Source organism: Caretta caretta, chromosome 8 (genome assembly GCF_965140235.1).
Source record: "Caretta caretta isolate rCarCar2 chromosome 8, rCarCar1.hap1, whole genome shotgun sequence".
Taxonomy (NCBI): domain Eukaryota; kingdom Metazoa; phylum Chordata; order Testudines; family Cheloniidae; genus Caretta; species Caretta caretta.
The window spans coordinates 62,848,122-62,869,984 of record NC_134213.1 but is presented as its reverse complement, the minus strand read 5'-3'; the positions used below and the strand labels follow the sequence as shown (position 1 = coordinate 62,869,984).

At 38.7% G+C, this 21,863-nt stretch overlaps 1 long non-coding RNA gene across 2 annotated transcripts in view; it reads right to left on the bottom strand.

Moving 5' to 3' along the window:
- Positions 1–21,863, bottom strand: part of LOC125641738 (uncharacterized) — a 218,379-nt gene extending 196,516 nt beyond the window's left edge. The window contains exon 1 of one of the 2 annotated variants that reach the window (XR_012669671.1): positions 21,772–21,863. This is a non-coding gene — a long non-coding RNA (uncharacterized LOC125641738). Of the gene's footprint in view, positions 1–10,964; positions 11,039–21,771 lie in introns of those variants that run through there. The other variant, XR_007358138.2, reaches the window with a different exon arrangement.

The window sequence follows — 21,863 nt, the reverse complement described above, 5'->3', positions numbered from 1 at the left end:
GAAATCTAGGATTAGATGGTTTGGGAATGTGAAAGAGAGACTGGAAGAATATATAGGAAACAGGGTGTTAAATTTAGAGGTAGCAGGTAAGAGAAGGACTGGAAGACCCAAAACTAAATGGATAGATGTTATACAAAAGGATTTTAGCTGTGGAGTTTGAGGAACTGCTTTGAGACCAACTGGAATGGAGAAGACTGACTTGAAGGGCTGATCCCATATAGTGGAACTAAGACTAGAAGTGACCATGTGGGAGCAGCCCTATGAGATCCTTAATTTTGAGACAATGGGATGGGTTCTCTATTCTGTTGTCCTTAATTTTACAAGAACACAATTTAAAATATTGTTTCACAAAGGTAGGCTGCCTCTTTTGAGCTCTTCTGTGCTTTACTCTATTCTTTGTGTACTGGTCCTTTCTGTCCAGAGGCATAGTTTGCTCTATAATTCAAGCTGTCACAATCTTGTCTTGATAGGATGTTCTAATTCATTACCCTTTTCTTCCCTTTCCTTTGACATATTGGACCTGATTCCACTCCCCCTTTCACCAATTTTACACTATTGTATCTTCACCTCTGTTGAAGTTTTGCATGCTTTACATTGTAGTAACAGGGCAGGATCTGGCACATTATCTTCTACTATTTGACCACTGAAAATTACCCTTCCATTTTATATTTTTGTTTCTACATAGCTTGGCCATTTAGCCTCTAGGGATTCAAGTTAGGTGGACACCCTTGAACATGCTGATGGAGCATCTGTATGGGGGGGGAAGGGGGGAGTTAGTATTTTAGGGGAGTAGTTTGACCTAAGAATCCAGAAAAGTAGTACAGGGGAGATAGGGAGCCTGCACTATTTGCATAAGCACCACATTTTCAGATAGGTGCTTTCCCTTTTTTTTTTTTGGGGGGGGGGGAGGAGGGCTTTCACTGCAATCAGCCCACTGCAATCAGGTTCACTGATTGCCCAGAGGCTGAAATTTGTTTGTTCAATTAATGTTTTGGGCAATTCCGAATAGCAAGCAACCACCCCCAAACAGCAGTTTGTTCATGGGCAATTCATTGTCAAGATGAAGCACTTTATTTGTAGGATAAACTAGTCATCATTACCTGTTCAACCAGATGTAGAACTAAAACTTTATGAAGTCTCAGTTTCAATTCTACCACCATGGCACAAGGCAACAGATACAGATGACATTTATATTCCTTATATGATACTCTGTACCTGTACTCTGCATCAACATTAAAGGTATGGACATAAGCATCCTGATTCTTTACTTTTGAGTCTGACCTGAGCTGGGAGCATAGCAAAAAGAGTAATATAATAATTAAAATGGGTTGTTACAGGCACTAAATGGCATATCACCCTGAAAATGTTGATTTTTTCCATCTGAGCCAAATTCTCAAATTTGCCCCATTTGAACATAATTTTACACTTTACAGTTTCTTCCTGAACTTATTGAAGCAAATGTGAATGCTATAAACTCGAGTAGATCTAAGATCATACCCTCAGAGCCAATAGGCGTTTACTGGAATAAATTTCAAAGTTTTGCCCAGGATCAGCTTTTCAGAAATAATTTTAATAGATGAATATTCAGTGCAAAGTGAGTGAGCAGGAGATGGAACTTCTGTGTGGACCAGTCCAGGACTGGAATGAATTCCGACCTGATAGAAGAACCACCACATACTTCACTAACACTTATGGCAAGTGCAAGGTGCGCTTCTTCAACCTTGTTTTTGCTAATATAAGCACACAGCTCACTGTACATCAAATGATAAATAAAACAACAATAAGCCCATAGAATTTCTCTTTGGAGAGAGGATGAGAGAAAGAACCACACCTGACAGATGCTACTCACATTGCTCACTGCACTTTTGGAAAATGCTCAGATACTACAATGAGGAGGATTATACGAGAACCTAAATAACAGAATGTGTGCCGTACCTACTTTGTTCTTCACTTTATGCAGTCATTTACATAAACACAAAGTGAGTGCAATGGAGAATCAGGCCAAAATATCCTTTAGGAAGGCAGGATATGAATATGAAAAGGCTGTTTCATCAACTTTCTGAAAAGACCAGCTCTCTGTGATTCCCAAGTACATGCATCAACTAAAATTTGTAAGAGTAAAATTCCTAGTAATTCCCATTGTTGATGTATTAGCATTAAGGAGATGCTAATCTGAACATTCATTAATGCTAAATTAGTTACAATGGAAAAATTATATCAACATAAATATCAGAGTTAATCATGAATAAGCATAATTTTACACTTACGATAAATATTTCTGCCTCCACATAAGCCATGTAACACATTCTTTTTATGTTAATTGATGCCAAATAACAATGAAATTCCCCTGGAAGTGAATATAACATTCAAATCACTTCCAAGTAAAAATAATTGTGTTGTGTGCTGTTAGCATGAGACCAAGTCTCTTCTTGTACTGCATCATACACAATATTTTTTTCCATTCATGCCAATTTTTCCAACAATGTAAGACTAATTGAAAACATCATAATAAAACTTCTCCAGTGTTTCATATTTACAGCCATAGGCAGGCGGGTTTTGTGCCATAGTAAGCAGGAAGAGAGCTTTGGCCCATTTGAATTGTTTCATGAGAAGAAGTGTATTTGTATATTGAGACAATCTTCTGGTCCAGGCATTGGATGGTTACACATGGGCTCCATTCATAGTTCTGTCACTATAACCCTGGTCAAAATAGGAATTAACCTCTGTATCTCAGTTCCCCTTGTATAAAATGGGGACCATACTCCCATGTCTGTCTTGTCTAGTCTGTAGTCTCCTTGAGACAAAAGCTCTGTTTATTTTTATAATACCCATCACAATGGGCTTCCAATCTTGTTTGGGCCCTCAGGTTCTTACCATACACTGATAGTAAATAGCTATGTAAAATTGCACATGTACAAGGTCTAAAATTATGAAAGATTGATTTCATGTCAGTGAAGAATGGATATGCCATAAAACGTTTGTAAGTTTCTGATGTGTAGATGTTAATAAGCACTTTTTTGTTTTTGTTTTAAAAATGGTACGAATGACAAGCCATCTTGCTCTAGGCTACTTGGAATGGTGTTCAGCAAATGGAGATTCCTCTTGATTCCCTCACTATTCAGTTTCCTTCTTGTAGTAGAAACAGATGGAATTTGATTTTCTCAAAATTGCTATAAGCTCAAGGTTTGTTTGCTTTTTTTTAAAGGCATCAAGGATCTGGAAAAGTCCAACTACAATAACAACAACAAAAACCATGCAAGCTTTCTGCAACAGTCTGGATAATAGCTCATCTTAAGTGATCACTCTCCTTACAGTGTGTACGATAGCACCCATTTTTTCATGTTCTGTGTGTATATAAATCTCCTCACTGTATTTTCCACTGAATGCATCCGATGAAGTGAGCTGTAGCTCATGAAAGCTTATGCTCAAATAAATTGGTTAGTCTCTAAGGTGCCACTAGTACTCATTATCTTTTTGCGAATACAGACTAACACGGCTGCTACTCTGAAACCAGTCTGGATACTGAAATATAGAAATAATTTGCTAGGTAGAAGCGTCCACTTCTGTATATGAATTACTGCTGTTCAACAATGGATCCTGAAATGCTTTGGGTGTTAAAGGTGTGTCAGCCTTTGTAGAAAAGATACTCTTGAACACAAATCTTAGTTTTATAGCAGAATCTATCATTTCACCATCAAATTATATATGATTTTTCTTTAAGCCCACATAGCTCGTTGCCATAATAGATATGACTGAAACAGTTCTTTCAACGATGAACAAGCATTTTCTATTCATGTTTCAGAGGAAGAAAAATGGAAAGTGCTAGAATACAGTTACTAAGGTTAGGATTTGTTGGAGACCCTGAGAGAGTCAGGCACCCAAATCCTATTGAAATTCAGTGGGCTCTGGTTCCTGTCTCCTTAGGCTCCTTTGAAAATTCCATCTTAAACACCTAACTCAATGCCCTTTTATTTCAGTGTTCGTGGGCCTGGGCCTGAGTAATGTCATTCCAGCTCAGATCAAAAGCAGTCCGACCCATTTTTGACAGAAGTCCAATTAACAGGACTTATCTAGATTTCTGGAGAGCATTAAGATTGTTTGAGAGAAATTTCATGTAAAAAAGAAAAATCCCTTGCTGAGTGTTAACAGAGAGTGTTGCACAGACTGCATTATACACACATGCACTCTTTTCCTTCAAAGTCAAGATGTCATATTTATTTTGACACTATACCTGCAATGATGAAGATCCAATCTCCCTGGGATTTTCAAGAATAAGCTGTTTAATGATTAAGTTCCCTGCTGTTTTGCTTCGGAGGAAGAATATAAAATGTCCAATGTGTGATATAAAAAGCAGTAGGAGATTAAATCTTATTCATCACAAATATGTAAAGTAAGACTGTGTCACTGCTCAATTATTTCAACCATTTGTTTGTATTCATCTTACTGAGCTGTTCCTACCCTGTATCTCATCTCACTTGGAAATAGGAAGAATAAGGGCTAAAAATAGCCTCATTAAAATAGGTCTTTCAAAAGTTGCATTGTACTGAGAATCCTCTCATTAGGAAGAGCAACATTTTTTTTTCCAGTCCATAACGAGAAGCTGTTTATCACACTTGTGTGTGACTGCAGTAAATTAACACATTATCATTTTTAGAATGAGCCTCATTGGAGGCTGCGTGCATCGGTGTATAGATGCTCTTAGTTTTGTACTGCTTTATATAATCACTCATTTAAAAATAATATTTTAATTATGCCAATTATCACTTTTCCTTCAACAGAATTCCTTACGCCCCATGATATTTTTGTTGGATTGCTTAGGCCATGGGGGATTATAAGAAATATAGTACGGGCTACATTGTCAAAGGGTTTGTGCCACTAAATTGGGCATGTGCCTCTGCATTAAGGGGCAGAAGTGGAACGTGCACCTGCTGAACATTTTGAAAGGAAAGCGCAACTAGGACACAAGCAGAGCCTGGTGTTTAATGTGACTATACAGATATGTTAATTGCTGCATCAGTTCAGATTATTTTGAAATTGCTGCATAATTGTGCTCCTGAATCTAAGCTTTTGTTTAAAAACACCCCACTCCCCCCAAACAAACACCCAATCACTTACGGCCAGATTTAGATTTACCAGTCTGTTCCTGCTACTGTGCACCAGTCCAGAGATGCAAAACAGCCATAACCTGGGTTTAACTGGCTTCTTAAGGACAGGTTTATGATTGATTTGTGTCACTGAACCGTCATATGCCAGGAGCAGTGTATCTGGACTTTTAATGCTAAACCTTATCATGGTTTATTAAGGCTACATAGATACCTAAATGTGAAGGGAATGTGTTTTCTACCTGAGGCTGTAGACAGCTTGGAACAGTAGTACTGCAAGGTGTAAACTGTCTTTCCTCTCAAGGGAGTGTTAACTCTGCAGGGTAATGATAGCATGAATGTCAGCATTGTTAACTATTGCACTGATGATCATTTTACCAGAAACAGCAAGTGAATGTTCTATTTGCTCATTATTGGATGGCAGATATGTGGGTTGTTTGAGTCCAGCCCCTTCCAGGCTAGTAAGGGGGTCACATGCCCAGGCCCTAAAGAGCCTGTGATTAGCCTCCAACCACTAGTCCCAGAGTGGGCCCAATATCTCCCTCTCCCTTCTTCATCAGGGGAGGAACAAAGGATGTTAATAATGGGACAAAAATAAAGTTCAGTGGTGTTATGTTAGGACCTCCACCCCTAGTCTGGAGCTTCAGCAGCCTCTGCCCCTCTTCCCTTTGGCAGGGAAAGGTGATAGGGGTCCCAGGATCACCTTAGCCTCTGGTTCCCAGCCCAGAGACCTTTTGTGGGGAAGTTCAAGACAGGTCTCCTGTTTCCTCCCTGGCCTTCTCAGGCATCTTCTGTATAGTAACCTCCCTTAGATCCTTCTGCCAGGAAATTGATTTCTTTAGGTAGCTCCTCCCTGCCAGATGCTGTGGAGCTGCTCTACTGTGGCTCTCAGTCTCTCCAAGCATCCATCCTGCTCTATCTGTTGCACTTTTTCATCCCAGGCTGTTGCTAGCCACCCATTTAGTAATTACTTTCTTCATTAACTCTTTAGTGTCTGCTGCCAGTTGAGGGTCTATACAGCCCATCAGACCCCCCTTCTCAAAAGCAAAAGTCCCAATGTCCACCTGGATAATAAACCAACTGTCCCCAGCCCCTCACTGCCCACACACACATTGGTGGGTACAAAAATCCTGAACTGTTCCTTGCCCAGCTGCAACACCCATCTGCCCCTGACACCTTCTACAAGATTTCACTTAGAATATCAGGGTTGGAAAGGACCTCAGGAGGTCATCTAGTCTAACCCCCTGCTCAAAGCAGGGGCAATCCCCAATTTTTGCCCCAGATCCCTAAATGGCCCCCTCAAAGATTGAACTCACAACCCTAGATTTAGCAGGCTAATGCTCAAACCACTGACCTATCCCTCTCCCATGAGCTATTCCTCCTAGTCAATACAAATGTCTGCAGAACATGAACCTTTTAAAGTTCAATGGCAGCATGGAATAAATTGGATTTACTATCAAAATAAACCATGTAAGAAATTCTGTATTTATTGGTCTAGGCTGGGGCAGCAAATCATGTGGTGGCTGGCAGTGATTCATAAATCCAGGCTCCAGGGCTCAAAATTGGAGTCTAATATGAGGAATGGGACATGAATCATCAGGGTGCACAATATAAGTTCTGTGACTCTTGTTCACTTCCTGGGATTCAAAAGGAATATATATAGGAAGATTGCCAATGCCCATCATGGTGTATATATAGAAGGGACCACCGTGGTCATCTAGTCTGACTTTGTGCATAGCGCAGCAAAGGAAAGTGCCTTGCCTGAGGTCACAGAGCAGGTCACTGCCAGAACTGGGGATAGAACTGAGGTTCCCTGACCCTGCTCTGGTGCTCAGCCCACTGGACCATACTGTCTCCCTGTTGCTTGCAGTGCGTGATCACTTAGATTTCCTTTCTTCTCTTCACAGGAGCACAAGCAACAGAACTGATACATGCAGATTCCAAAAGGAACTGCATAAGGGAACAGAACGTGTCAGCTGCACCCGCATTAAACAGGTTCTCTTGGTACCAGAGGACCCTCAACGGGTCACCTATGTCACGGACATCTGTCTAGGTAGTTCATATGAATACAGGCAACAGAAGCTGCAATAATAGCAAATGCAGCATCTGTGCTGCCATGGAAACTATGCCAATAGTCATGGCTTTGTGTTCCTGACGTGGTCTGTGAGGGAGGCCAGAAATCCACACACACAAATACATTTGTGAGTGTCATACCTAGGATAAATAGCTGGTTGCGTTCCAAATTCCATACACATTTTTTCAGGCACTGTTTAACACCAATGAGAAAGGGAAAGCAGATGGCCATGGCTCAGTTAAAATCACTTTCTCTCAATGTCTCTGAATGGCTATACCAGCCCCAGATGTTGGCCTGATTCTGTTCTAAGAATACTAAATCCTCATTTTCCTCTTTGTTCATTTGAGGAAACTGTTCAGGCCAACATGGGAAAAGTTCCCACTGTTTCCTCTCTGCCTTTTTTTGTCTCCCAGGAAAGGGGTATTGGGTGCAGGAGCACTTGGTGTTTGGGAGGGGGCCTGACTTTGTTCTGAACAAAGATTTCCAACTCCTCCTGATTTATACCCATTGCCCCACCAACACAAAATAGGTTTGCAATTCAGATAGCTTGATACTGGTTGGAGCTCCTTCGGGCTGTTGAATCTGCTGTTACATTATAATACAGTTATGGAAGAAACCCTCTACATTTTCCCGAGACACCTTCAATAGGATAGAAATAATTCTATTGAAGGTGACGCCCAGTGTCGTTGTAAATTTTTCCTTCAGTGTACTCACAAAATTTTCAAACTCACTTAGTTTACAACTTGGGAAATGTATGATAACATTGCAAAATTCACCATTTTGACATAATTCTGAAATTTTTTTTTATTTTTTTTTTATTTTTTACAAGGTCATTGTTTCCAGTGGAAGAGATTTTCCATCCAGGAAAATTAAACGTAGGACATCCATAAAGGCATAAAAGTGAATTAGGCTTATTGACCCCTGTATGGATGCTGTAGCAATGTCCTGCATGGCAAGTTGGTGCATTGTAAATTTACATCCTGGCTGTCATGCACTAACTTTCCATGTAGATAAGCCATAAAGACATATCACACTTGAATGAAGCCCCACAGAATGGTTTAATGCACTTAAATCTTAAATGTGCACCTTCAGCTAATCTGGCTGAACTTTTTCTGAGTGTCACTGTGTAGCTATGCCCTCAGGGAGATGGGATTTCGTCTTTTATACAGATATCATGCTTCTGAAGCCAGGAGAGATCATTGTGATAATCTGCTCTGACCTCCTGCATAACACAGGCCATACAATTTCACCTAATAATTCCAGCACTGAGTCCAAGTACTTCCCCCTTCACCAGTCATTAAGTGGAAAGTCTCTCAGAGTTAAAGTCACCCATTTACATTAGCAGAGAATTTTGCCATTCAAGGATCTACTTTATGTTTGATAACTTGCAATGTAGACATGGCCTAAATTCACTTTAGCTTAATTTATTGCAGTTTCCTGAGTGTTCCTGTGCACAAATGCTGTGGGGTGGGAGGTGGCAGGTAGGGAGCAGAGAGCAAAAAGAAATGGGGAAAGGACACTGAAACAATAAGAGAAGTGGGGGAAGGCTGAGCGGAGGGGTTAGAGTCGTAAAATGAGATCAGTCCTAGGACAGCTGTCAGCCATAGAAACATAGATGAATATGGCTGGATTTTTTTTTTTAACATAGATATAAAAAAATAGCTGTAGATACCTAAAATGGGACAGATGCCTTTTTAAATCTAAATCTATGGACTATCTATACAGGCATGGGAGAGGGTGTGTTTTATGTAAGTATGGATTACTGTGGCCTCACTCCTTCCCCTGCGCCAAGTGGTGGTTCATGGCAGAGGGGCTGTCTCAGGGGTTGTGCGAAAGACAATCTTCACTCCAGGCACTCTCAATCTAGAGCAGCCACTGCAGCTCACGCACCTTTCCTGATCATGAGCCAACGTCCAGTATTGCTTATTCTATGCCCACCAGATCTGTATAGTGACAGTTCCATAACCAAGCTCCTCTCCAAAGCCTGCCCTTGCCTCACCGACCATAACCTGTTGTTTAATGAGCCCATGCAGCATACATTGGAAGCAGATTCCCTCCCCCAATTACCCAAATCATCTCTCATCTGTGCAATGGAACCATACCATTTCCACTGCACCTGTGACTGGAGCCTCGGGTCTACCAAAACATTTTCTGACTGCTCATTGAAATTGCTTTTTCAGCGTGTGACTGTGCTCACTCACCACACTTGCGCCTTGGGGATTCGCTCCGCAATGTCAGTACGCCCTCTCCCAGTGGTGCCTCACCTGACATCACTTCTGCTCCCGGACCCACATCACCCCAAACACCGCAGTATCCTCTTCATGACACAGAGGGGTGTATCACAATCTGTGCTCCCCCATTCCAGGGACATGTGCAGCAGCCTAACTGTCCCAGTCACTTCCTCAGTGGCAATTGGGGGTGGGGGGTGGGGGAAGAGATGTGTGAAGAGAGGACCTGGGCCCACCCACTACTCCAGGTTCCAGATCAGGGACCCTGTAGATGGCAGCCACGTGTTGCATTCCCTCCCACTCCTCAGTACTTTTCCACACAACCCAAATACCTTCTTCACACTTGCCTCTAGGCCTCAGCCTGCAATTCCCAGCAGCCAGGCACTCACTCTAGCCCCTCTAATCCCTGCTAATAGAACTACTCTGTCCAGAGAACTAACTCCCTTCTGCCTGCCGGGGAATAACTGACCCTGTTATGCCCTGCAGCTCTTCTTATATGGGCCTGCCACGCCCTGATTGGCTGCTGCTCTCAGCCTCTCTCTAATTGGTTCCCTCCTGCGCAGCCTTCCTAGGGCTTTATTTACCCCTTAGAGGCCAGTGTGGGGCCAATGTCCCAACACAAAATAAAACAAAAGTTGCAAAAAAGTCAAAATATTTCATTTCAACATTTCAAAACAAATGTTTATTTTGAGTTTTACTTCAATTTTATTTTTTTAATTAAAAAGACTTTTTAAAACCCTCAAAAATTAAATGAAATATTTCATTTTGAAATTAACAAAATATTAAATAATAATTAATAATAATATTTAAAAACCTGAAAAGATTTTTTTTTGTTTAGTCATTTCTAAAAAATCCTTAATAACTCAGATTATGTGTGCAATAGATCCCTTCAATGTCTGTCACTGAATGGTACATATGAAATAAATATAGTATTGAGCTGAGTTACCTTTTCTAATTTAACCTTTGAACATTGTACTGTAGAATCTTAACATCTAGCAACAGCCATGTTAATTCTGTACCAAGTTGCTTTCAGAGCCACTGCTGTGAGGGAAGTAAAACTGCTCAATAGATGACTGATGCTACTGTATTTTCTTAGAAAGTGGAATGTTGCTAAATGCAGTTGCATTATCGGCAGCAGACAATTACATTTAACCTTGAAAGTGAAAATGATTATTTAAAATGGAAGTTGATGAGCAAGGTGTCTAAAATAAAGCTCACAAAAATTATGTTACTACAATATTTTGTAATGTTCCTATTATTGGTTACTGAAGAAAAATATTTTATTTCCCTGCCTCTGGAAAAACTGGAGAAAATTATTTGCAATTAGCAGACAGAGAGTGAGAGAGCACAAAAGAGATGTGAACAACCTTATTTTGCTCTAAGTGCTGCTCCCAAAGCAGAAAATTAATAACCTTCTTTGAATACTTGGACTATTTTATATACACAAGAACATCTTGAAGATGCACATCTCCAAGCAAAGAAAGCTTCAAAAGACAGATCAAGTCAGTTTTAAAACCTGGCATATATTATAACAAGACATCCTTAATTCATTTTACATACCCTATTCCACTTCTGTCGCTCAAGCTGGAACACTGCAAAACACATGAGTCACGCATATACCCTGGGAAATTAACAACCTAACTCCTGTTTTTATGCTTGGCAACAGTCACACTATTCTATATTCATGGCACAATGTTTTAGTACCAAACAGTTGATTTTAGCAGGTGGCCTAAATACGTGGAAGCCACTAATTGCTCCTATTGTTCAAGTCAAAAACCTCTAATCTGGGAAATGCATCATTGACTGGTGGCTGTGGGTATCATAAAGGAAACAGCTGCATTATTTTCTTTTTCTTCTGAATATGTCAGAAAATTCCTGAAAGAGCACCACCTGGCCATGGAAGCTTATCCTAAAGCCTTGATGCACATTTAAATTAATATAAAGGCACTTGGCTACCTATCTTGTTCTAGGACAAAGATGAAGCTTCTTCAGCCATTAATCCCAGAAAAGATTTTCCAGATAGGTGAAGATGAATCATTTCAATTCCTCCTCTCATTTAAGGAAAACTTTTTAATTCAGTTCCTTTCCCAGCTAATTTACAACTGGGAATTGAGTGTGGTGCTTTATACTTATTTTGGGAGGCCTATCCATGCCTCCCCCTTACTACTCTGCCCAGCTTAAGTCTGAGCAACGCTTTGGGTGAAATTTAGTCCTCTTTTAGAAAGCACTCTTTCATCTTTTCTACTCTGCGATGCACAAGTTCCATTGTTAATAATTGCCAAAGCAGTTTCAAAGATTAAAGGACTTTTTCTCCTATAAAGTAAAGCCTGCTATACCAGGCAAAGTAAAAGTGAGCAAAGGTGTTCAGATACCATGGCGAGGAAAGTGGTGGCAATAGCTAATAGCAAAACACATGGCAAAACTTGATGGTTGTCATTTTAGTATGATACATTTCTAGTTCTTAAAAAGGTTTAACACAGCAGTGACATTGGAGATGGATCCAACACATGAAGTTCAGATCTTATCCAAATTCCAACTTTCCCAAAGTTTGAGGGAGCTCAGATCCAGTGTTCTGATTTGGGCTGCTGATATACAGTGCTGATAAGCATTCAGTATCGAACTCTCATTTGAGTCAAAAAAGGCAAGGAAGCTCATTACCTCTTCAGTGTTAATCTACATTTTATGGTATTTGATATGGTGTTTGTCCCCTACTGAGAGGAGGGTTAGGCCATAGAAAAAGTCAGCAATAATTAAATTTAATAGAAAAAAGAGAGATCTGGGTTAGGCATCACTGATTAAATTTAAATTAAACTTTTATGAACATTTACACGATGGAATGTTTTTGGTATGATTCCAAAATAAAAATTGTTACAACTTTTACAGCAGTAGAACTCAATTAACAAATTGGGGCTCCGTGAATCTTTGCCAAATTTCCCAAATACAGTATACAAGGAGAACTTAGTTTAATAAGTAAAGGTCGAACAGTAAAAATAGATATGCGGAAATAGAGAAAAGTGTTAGTCTTGTGACGAAAACGCTGATTATGGTTCCAACTCAGCAAAGCAGTTAAACACTTGCATAAGCGTAAGCATGGACTTCAGTTTATTTCTCTTCAGCAAACAATTAAGCATGTATTTAATTTCAAGCATGAGTTTAACTTCAATAGGATTTAAACATGTTAAATTCTTCCCTGAATTGGGGTCTGTAGCTGGTGATTAGTGGCAAATCCATCAGGCTCACTGTGGTCAGCTGCTCAGGACAAATTATCCAGTGCTGTTTCTTTTATAAGCTTCTCTCCTGATGTCACTGTTTGATAAGCAAGGTTTGTTTGTTTTTTAATTATTATTAATTTGATTTTCCATGTAGTTTGCTGTAACCATATCTTATTTTGACCTTCTTAAAACCTTTAAAAGTAAAACTCAGCAGAAATCAATGAAAGAGCTGGGGTTAAAAGCACTTTCTGTAATAGCCAAAGCATCTACTGAGCACATATGGTCTTCATTGATCAAACTATATTCAGAGGTTACTAGTTTATAACCCACAATTACACACAAAAAAGCAAGAACACACACACACTTTTAGAAATACCAAACAATCTTGTACTATTGACATATGTATATTGAATCCTATCACTAACATTTGCCAGTATTAGAGAATGGAGAGGAAGGATAGTAAGGCATATAATTTAATAAGATTTAAAGAATGACATTACGTTTTTTTAAAAAAACAGGCACCACTCTGAGACTAGACCATAACCCAGTGCCTTATGGGCCAGATTTTCAAAACAGCTTAGCACCCAATGTGACCCCAGCAAGGCAAGCTCTTTTGATATTCTGGCCATAAATGTCACAACTGGAGCTGCTCAGTGCTTTTGAAAGTTGTCCCTTATTGTGGGTGCTGAATATTTGAAAATCTTGCCCCAGTGCCTGAACTCTAGGGTGCTATCTAACTGTGCAACCAGGCCTTATATTTTTGCACAGTGCTGAACCCACAGACAGTGCTCATGATATAGTTATATTAGCAATCATAAGAATAAAAGTAGCACCTGATATTACACGCACTAGTATACAAATTATACCAGCACTCAGTCTTCATGCATAAAGTGATCACCAGCTGGGATTGCAGAAGACATTGCTCCACAATTAGGTGCATTGTGTGAGGAGCTTGCATCTTCCTCTAAAGCATTGATGGTTGGTTATTGGTCATGATAGGATGTCAGACTAGAATAACTTTTGATCTGTTCTCATGCCGTGTGGTTCCTATGAGTTGGAGATGGAGTCCTCCAGAGATGAAGTGGGAGTCACCCAGTAATTTGTAGACACCACACAACCTTTTACAATTTAGTAAATAGAATTTGTAATACAGTTTACATGATGTAAACAAAACTAAATTAAAATACAATATAACAAGCAGAGAAAGCTCATTTGGTAAACAAGATCCTTCAAAAGACTGCATTTGCAGTGCTTAAAAAGAGCATACCAATTTGAAGCAGATAAGTAAGGACTATTATCAAAGGGATAATAACCATCTCATATTTATGCATGCAGCATAATGAATGGAAAAGCACAATAAGGCAGATATGTTAGATTAGCATAATTTTATTCCACTATTCAAATGTGTAAATTGGAAATGGATTTTGTTTCAATTACTGCTTTTCTCCATGGGTTTTAAACATTTTATTCAAAATCCAGGCTCTGTTTTATTTTGGTTTTAGTCATTATCTGCCATTACTGTTTACCTTGACTGCCTTTAACCAATGGATGCAGTTTTTTAATCTGCTCCAACATTCTTATAGACACTATTGACATCCCCTACAATTTCTCTTTCTGTATTTCTAGATGTATTTTTGCACTGAACATGTACCAAACACATACCTCTTGGTTAAATATTCAGATAGGCCTATCAGAAATACTATATCAACACTACCTAAAGCCTTTTTCAGGATACTTTATTCTTGCTGATATTCAGTATCCTTGAATAATTTGATTGTAGTGGGAAAGATAATTAAAGTGAGTTTATAATATTCAGAGATTCGCAGAGTTTAAGGCCATTTAGTCATGAGATCATCCAGTCTGACCACTTGTATATCACAGGCCATGAAATTAACCCAGTTACCCCTGTTTTGAACTGAATAACTTGTGTTTGTCTAAAACATAACTTCCAGAAAGTCTTGATCTGAAGACATCAAGAGATGGAGAATCCACCACTTCACGTGGTAGTTTGTTCTAACGGTTAATCACCCTCACTGTTAAAAAATTGTGCTTAATTTCTAATTTGAATTTGTTCAGCTTCAGATTAATGAGCCCTTTAGTACCCAGTATTTTCTCCCTGGGAAGGTACTTCTAGATTGTAATCAACTCACCTCTCATTTTTCTTTTTTGATTTAGCTATTTAAGTCTTTTATTGTAAGGCATTTTATCCAGCCCTGAAATCATTTTTGTGGCTCTTCTCTGTTCCCTCTCTAATTTTTCCAATATCCTTTTTGAAATGTAGACACCTGAGCTGGACATAGTTTTCCATTACTGATCTCATTGAAGCCATATTCAGAGGTAAAGCACCTCCCTGCTCATTACTCCCTTGTTGATACATTCAGGGACGGCATTAGCCCTTTTTTGCCATAGCATTGCCCTGGGAGCTCATGTTCAGCACATCACATTCTTCATACTGAGTTAGGGTTGTATGTGCAGTACTACTTAGGTTTGGCAAACACAAAGGAGTTGCAGTATTTTCTTACAGTATTTTCTTACAGTATTTTGCTACTTCCACTTCCAATTTTAGCTGATGAAACTGAATAGCGGTGACGTGTATACATTTTAAGCAAAGAAAAAAATCAAGAAAAGACAAATTTGGTTGAAGATTTGAGTGTGTTTGTGTTTTTGTTTCATCAGATTGGGTTTGCCTATCTCTAGTTAAGTGATGGGATGTCACCTGACATAACCTAATGCAAGTCGAGATGAAAATTGTGTGTTATCCAAGACTTCAGCATCAATGAAGAGGCAACTAAATTCCTGAGTCATATAATCAATTGCTAATTGCCTGAATTATTTTTTCAACAGTCATTTCTAAAGATGAACCAACACCACAGTGTATGGATCCAAATTTGTCTGAAGTGAGGCGATGTTAGGATCTGGGAGCATTAGTTTAAATCCATTACTCCTTATTTCTACATTACACATTGAATTTTGACTCCAACATTGCATTTTTGGGTGTCTTATTTGTGGCATTTTCAAGGGCCTTGATTTTTTTTTAAGTGCTGAGCATCTGCCTCTTAAAATTAGGCCCCTTTAAAGGTGTCTCAAATTGAGTATTCAAAATTGGAGCACTCAGAATCGGTCATTCTGACAATACCAGCCCTTTCTACTGGCCAACTGTAAGAGTTGGCATTTATTCCATAAGATATACCACATAGATTTAGACAGCATGGATGTCTGGGGAGAATGGGATATTGTGAAGCTGAAGAGGGTCAGAGGGGGGTCATTATGCATGGGCCACTTGGATGCAAATCAATATGTTGTCTTGTATATCAAGCTTGAATAGTTTTCGCTAACTTCTTTAAAAGGGAAGCCTCCTATTCTAGGAGGATATGGAAAAAATATACTGTAGTAGCAGCTGTCATCAGAGCAGCTACTGTTATGTTTCATCCAATGGGTGAAATTATGCTCTTGGTTACACTGGAGTGACTTCACTAAAACTGATGGAGTTCCTCCAGATTTGCAGTAGTTTAACCAAAAGCAGAACCTGGCCCCCATATCTTCATGTTTCACAGTAACTACCTGTCTTCTGAGTGTGTCTGTGTATCTCTATCAAGAGAGTCAGGCAGTCTGCCATGAGTCTGGAAAGTAGAAAACATTTTTATTGTGGTATATTAAAGCCATTCAACTAACTATTACATTTAGTCTATTTGTGCTTCCATCTTCAAGATTACATTCATTCTCTCTCAAATTTCTTAGCCTGTAAAGGATTAACAAACAGCCAGTATGCCAAAGGATTGTCCCCTGCCTCCTTTAAAGAATTATACTTTTCCTTTATTCCTAGATTTTAAAAGTCTACTGGGATTTTTGGAAAAGGTCTCAAGTTTGTCTTCCAATCCCACTTTGTTAAGCTACTTTCCAAGTGGTAACAGATGGCTGCTGTTCTCTGTCTCTCTCATCCACTGATTTTCACAGGCTAGTTGTTTTCACAAGCATTTGACATGAGTGGTGTAGTCTGACTTACTCCCAGTTCAGCAGGTCACAAATATTTTGATTCATTACATTCATGTGTATTATAAGTCTTCACAGAGTATGAATACTGATAAAAAAGGAGATGTGGTTATTCTTGGTCACAGTGATTGACTCTTAACATAACAGTAGGAAACCTCACTTCTTGCTGTCTATATAGGCCCTCAATATATAGTATCTCAATGCCTCTCAACCATCTTTCTCTTTCTTCCTTGATTTGTTTATGTGTTTGCTCATTTATGTTTGCCAGTAAAAAAAAAAAAAAAAAAAATAGAGGGAAATCTAAATGGAAGAAGTGAGTTTTGCAATAACAAACAAAGGTAGTTCAAGGGAATAATTAATGTAAAATATTAAATAAGTCCTTGTTACCTTATAGCCAGAATACTGTCCATAAATAAGATGTTCAATCTGGCTAAACTAATTGTTTACTGAAGTAACTTACAATAATATAAAAATAACGAGGCAGCAAGGGAGTAATAAAACTATTAAAGCAATAAACCTAAAAGCAGATAAAACTATGATTATTCTGATCATACTCTTGCATATTTCCCTAGATTATCACATTACACTCCAGTCTAAATTAATGCCTTTCAAACAGCCACCTCCTAGGGTAGTAAGGGATAATCTCATCTGCACTATTTCCCAAGGCAGTCAACAAGATATGGTAATAAGAACAGAAATAGTAATGTATTTACATGCTAAATAAAATTTCCTGAGCCCAAGTTTTCCATTTCACAACAAGCAGTCACACAGCTTCTCTCATCAGGTTACTACTAGTGACTGGGAAGGCTTGATTTGGCACAGCTCGTACTCATGGCAATTTCTTATGAAAACAAAGTCATTCTTCATTGTATATATTTGCCTTTGCTCCATTTCATGATTTGATGTGCTGTCAGATGGCATTTGCTCTGTACTGTAAGTCAAGTTATTTTGTGTAACACTTACATTTTTTTTCCCTAAAAGAAAATCGGGTCCAAATATATTAGCAAATTGAAATGAAGAGAATGTATATTATTGTACAACATAGTCTCAGTTAGGCTCTCTCCAGCACTATTTGCTATAGATTTTCACTTGTCTAAAGATGCTCCACTCTCATTGGTTAGCTTAAAAAAAGTCTGTCCAAAACTAAAATAATGTATGAAAACCATAAAAGGCAATGATGACACAAATAATTCAATACAGAGGATATTAAAAGTTCAACTCATTCAAAAAACAATGAGTCTCAGAGCTACCTAGATAATAATATTAAAAGGAGAGAATGTCTGAGGTGTCAGCCAGGAAAAGGGACCCAGCAAACTCACTCTGTCTTTCTATGGTGTCACACTACAGTGTCTCAGGGATTGATCGTGAAAGGTGCGGCAATCCGATCAGATTCCATGAGAATCAAGATGCTCAGCATTTCATAAAAATGCACCCTGAAAGTGTGAGGGAAAGGTCCTGATGATAAACGAGAGGAGGGAGCTATCTGAGGTCTCCTCACCAAAATCCCTGATTTCCTGTAGGATGAGAAGGAGTTGCCTGGAGGGAGCAATACTTCTTTATGTAGAGCTATACTATGACTTGACTGATATGTCTGTACAAGGGAATAATGTGAGTTAAGATATCCCCTTATATCTCTACATGGGCTACTTGGACTTTAGGTGGGTCTGAGTGCACAGCAGTAAGCAAGTGCTATGTGCTCAGTTATTCCCTCCTCAGAGCAAGTGGGCTGGATGTGGAATGGGTGGAGCCTTTGTTCTACCTCATCTACTCAAAGGTCAGAACAGCTGAGAGATTCAGGGTGGTCATGGGCTGATATAGTATTTGGAATTACTTTACATAATGTTGAATATTCCTGTATGAGTTTAGTTTATGGTTTCATTGTGATATTTCAACCCTTTGCCATTAAAATCTCACCCTTAATGTGACATTAGACAATTTGCTGAATTTAAAAAAGAAATATGCTAATATTGTACCGAGGAATGAAAGTCTTTTCCTTTTAGTAACACCAACATTCATTTTAAATCTAGTACTCATCAAAAATTGCAAAATAATAACTGTCTTAAAATTTAGCCTTTGATGTCTTTGCATGTTCTCTTGTAAAACTGATTTGTATTCGTTTTATTTAGTTTTTAAGGTCTCATACACAGCATATATTCACAACGTAATAATATGTTTACTTGCAGTATATTATTAAGTCACTAGATGTGCCTATGTACTGCATCAGAATTCCTGGCAGGCTCTGATTTCTGGTAAAATCAAATATATCTGACAGAATTACTCATTCAGGTCCCAACTCAGCAAGGCACTAAACACTTGATTAAGTTTACGCCCATGGTAATATAACCAACTGAATCAGGGCCTCAGCTGATATCTTAAGGGCCTGTTTTTTTCAGAAGTTCTGAGTGCACACAACTCTGGTTGAAATTAATAGGAACTGTGGGTGCTCAACACCTCTGAAAACCAATCTCTTAATGCACAAGCCAAGGCTGATGTGTGTGTTTGGGAAAATACAATTTGTGGGGTTGGCTAAGGTTTACGTGTGAAAGAGACATGATTTAGAGACCTGATAGAAATCCCATTGAAGTCAATGGGAGTCAGTCTTTCCATAGAGTGAAGAAAACATTAATTGAGAGCTCATTTCTGCCACTCATACTAAGTAGTATATTGCTCTGCAAACAGTTCACTGGAAATCAATAGGACCGGTCCTGGTGTAATACATTACTGCATGTGAGAGTCAGGTCTTGAGAATACATATTCACAATGTGTCGCAAAATCAAAAATAAGATTCAACGAATATTATTTGAACAGTTCCAGGCACTAAGTGCTTGATTCCTCTGGCTCTCTGGGGACAGTGAAAATGGGTATACAATTCACACAACACTTCTTTTGGCTATGCACATCCCTACTGTGAAGCCCATAATTGATACCAGAGGTTGTCACAGCAAAGTACAAAAATATATGTTGCCACAGAAGTAGTTATTAGCGACTTTAAGGAATTGGAGCTAGTACAAATGCCTCAACAAAGTCAGCAAACAAAATCAATTTTTTTGAGTTATTCAAGAATTTACAAATGTTTCATGAACAGGGGGAGGGATAGCTCAGTGGTTTGAGCATTGGCCTCCTAACCCCAGGGTTGTGAGTTCAATTCTTGAGGGGGCCATTTAGGAATCTGGGGAAAAGAATTAGGGATTGGTCCTGCTTTGAGCAGGGGGTTGAACTACATGACCTCCTGAGGTCCCTTCCAACCCTGATATTCTATGATAAATAATAAGAACCCAGTTTCTCCAAAATTGTGCTTCCTTTCTGAAATACAAGTTTTTTCAGCTTTTTAAAATTTGCTCTTCCTTATCTAATTTTGATTTTTTTCAACACTTAGAGCTTTAGCTCTGTGGTATATTTGCCCTGTGTTGTTAAATCGGTCAAGTAATAAGATATGACAATATGAATCAGGTGGTTATGAAATAATCACTCTCAACAAAAGGGCTGAGAATGAAGTATAGCCAAGTGTCCTTCATGCTAATGAATGTAATTACTTTACAGTGACTATTCTGTTTGGAGCTTTACACCATTGTAATAAAGACCAAGTTGCATGAAAAATATATTGATATGTGTACTATCTGTAAAGACGTAGGCCTATGCATAATGTGTGTGTGGGGGTGCACGCACTCAGATGGCTGTGTTATAGCAGATCACCCTAGAAAGAGTCTATCAGTATTTCATTATAAATCCATACGTTAAGGGGTCTGTGATCAGCTGTTTAAATGTATTCCTGCAAGAACTTAAACACAAAGACAAATCCTCAGATGGTGTAAATCAACATACTTGACTTGGACAAGCTGAGGATCTGGATGACAAGATCTTAGGCCAAGAGTACTAAATTTATTTCTAGCTGGTGATGACTTAAAATGTTTATTTATCTCTCTATAACTCAAGCAGAAGTGTGATTAAAATAATGAAATGATCTAAATAGCAATATATTGATAACAATAAATACATGTCACCTACATAGTCCCTTTCATCTGAGGGTCCCAAATTGTTTTACCAACATAGACCTTGATCCTGCAAAGACTAATCATGTGTGTAACTTTACAATTTGTGAATAGCCCCACTGACTCTAAGTGGACTGCTCACAGGACAAAGCAAGCATGTGTCTAAGAGCTTGTCTACACAGGGAAATTGACCGGAACAGCTAATGTGGAATCCATTATTCCTCAATAGCTCCCCATGTAGATATTTTTATTCCAGAATAAGAGTGACTCTTCCTGATTTTTCTTAATCTGCTTTACAGATTTACAGGCATGTATTTATTCTGCAAAACAGAATAAGCTAAATTAGGAAAAGGCACTTTTATTCCAAAATGAGAATTTCCACATTGGGTGCTAGTCCAGTCAATGTCCTCTTAAAGGCAAGTCTTAAGTCTTTGTGGGATTAGGGCCTTAGTATCAGATGTTGCAATCAGCCAGACCCTTGTTCACATATAAAGCTCCACCAACTTCAGTGGGACTCCACCTGGGTGCAAGGAACTTCCTGTGATGTTCTAATTACAGAAAAGGAGCTAATGGTCCTCAACACCTCTGCAAAGAAAGTAATATAGAACAGTGACTTTCTATGTATACAGAATGCTTTGCATACAATTAATAGGGAGAACAGATAGCTCAGTGGTTTGAGCATTGGCCTATTAAACCCAGGGTTGTGAGTTCAATCCTTGAATGTGCCATTTAGGGATCTGGGGCAAAAATTGGGGACTGGTCCTGTTTTGAGCAGGGTGTTGGACTAGATGACCTCCTGAAGTCCCTTCCAACCCTGATATTATACAATTCTAATACAAATGGCAGAGATAGTGAGGTTTAAGTTCAAAAGAAGCTTTTTTTTATGGGAGCAGTGATTACTTTTTCATATGGAAGAGCTGAGGAAAAAAAAAGCACTTCAAAAAGATGAACCCTAAATATTTGATTTCAGTTTTCCTTATGTGAAGCTACAAAATTCATTTGGGACTTGGATCTTTTAGGAACCCTTTGACCAACCATTTTGTTTAAATAGCACATACAGCAAACATATGTGTTTCATAATACTAAATAGTAACAAAATTCTTTTTAATAGCCAGTGGAACAAGTCATAGTCTATTTTTCTTTTTCCAGCTAATACAGTATTTTGAAACCACTTACAAGAATCTTGTTCCTGTTCTCCCGAGATCAAATCCTCAATTATCAGGCACAGACAGAAGGTCCTCTACTTTTGGGGACTATTTTGATTCTTT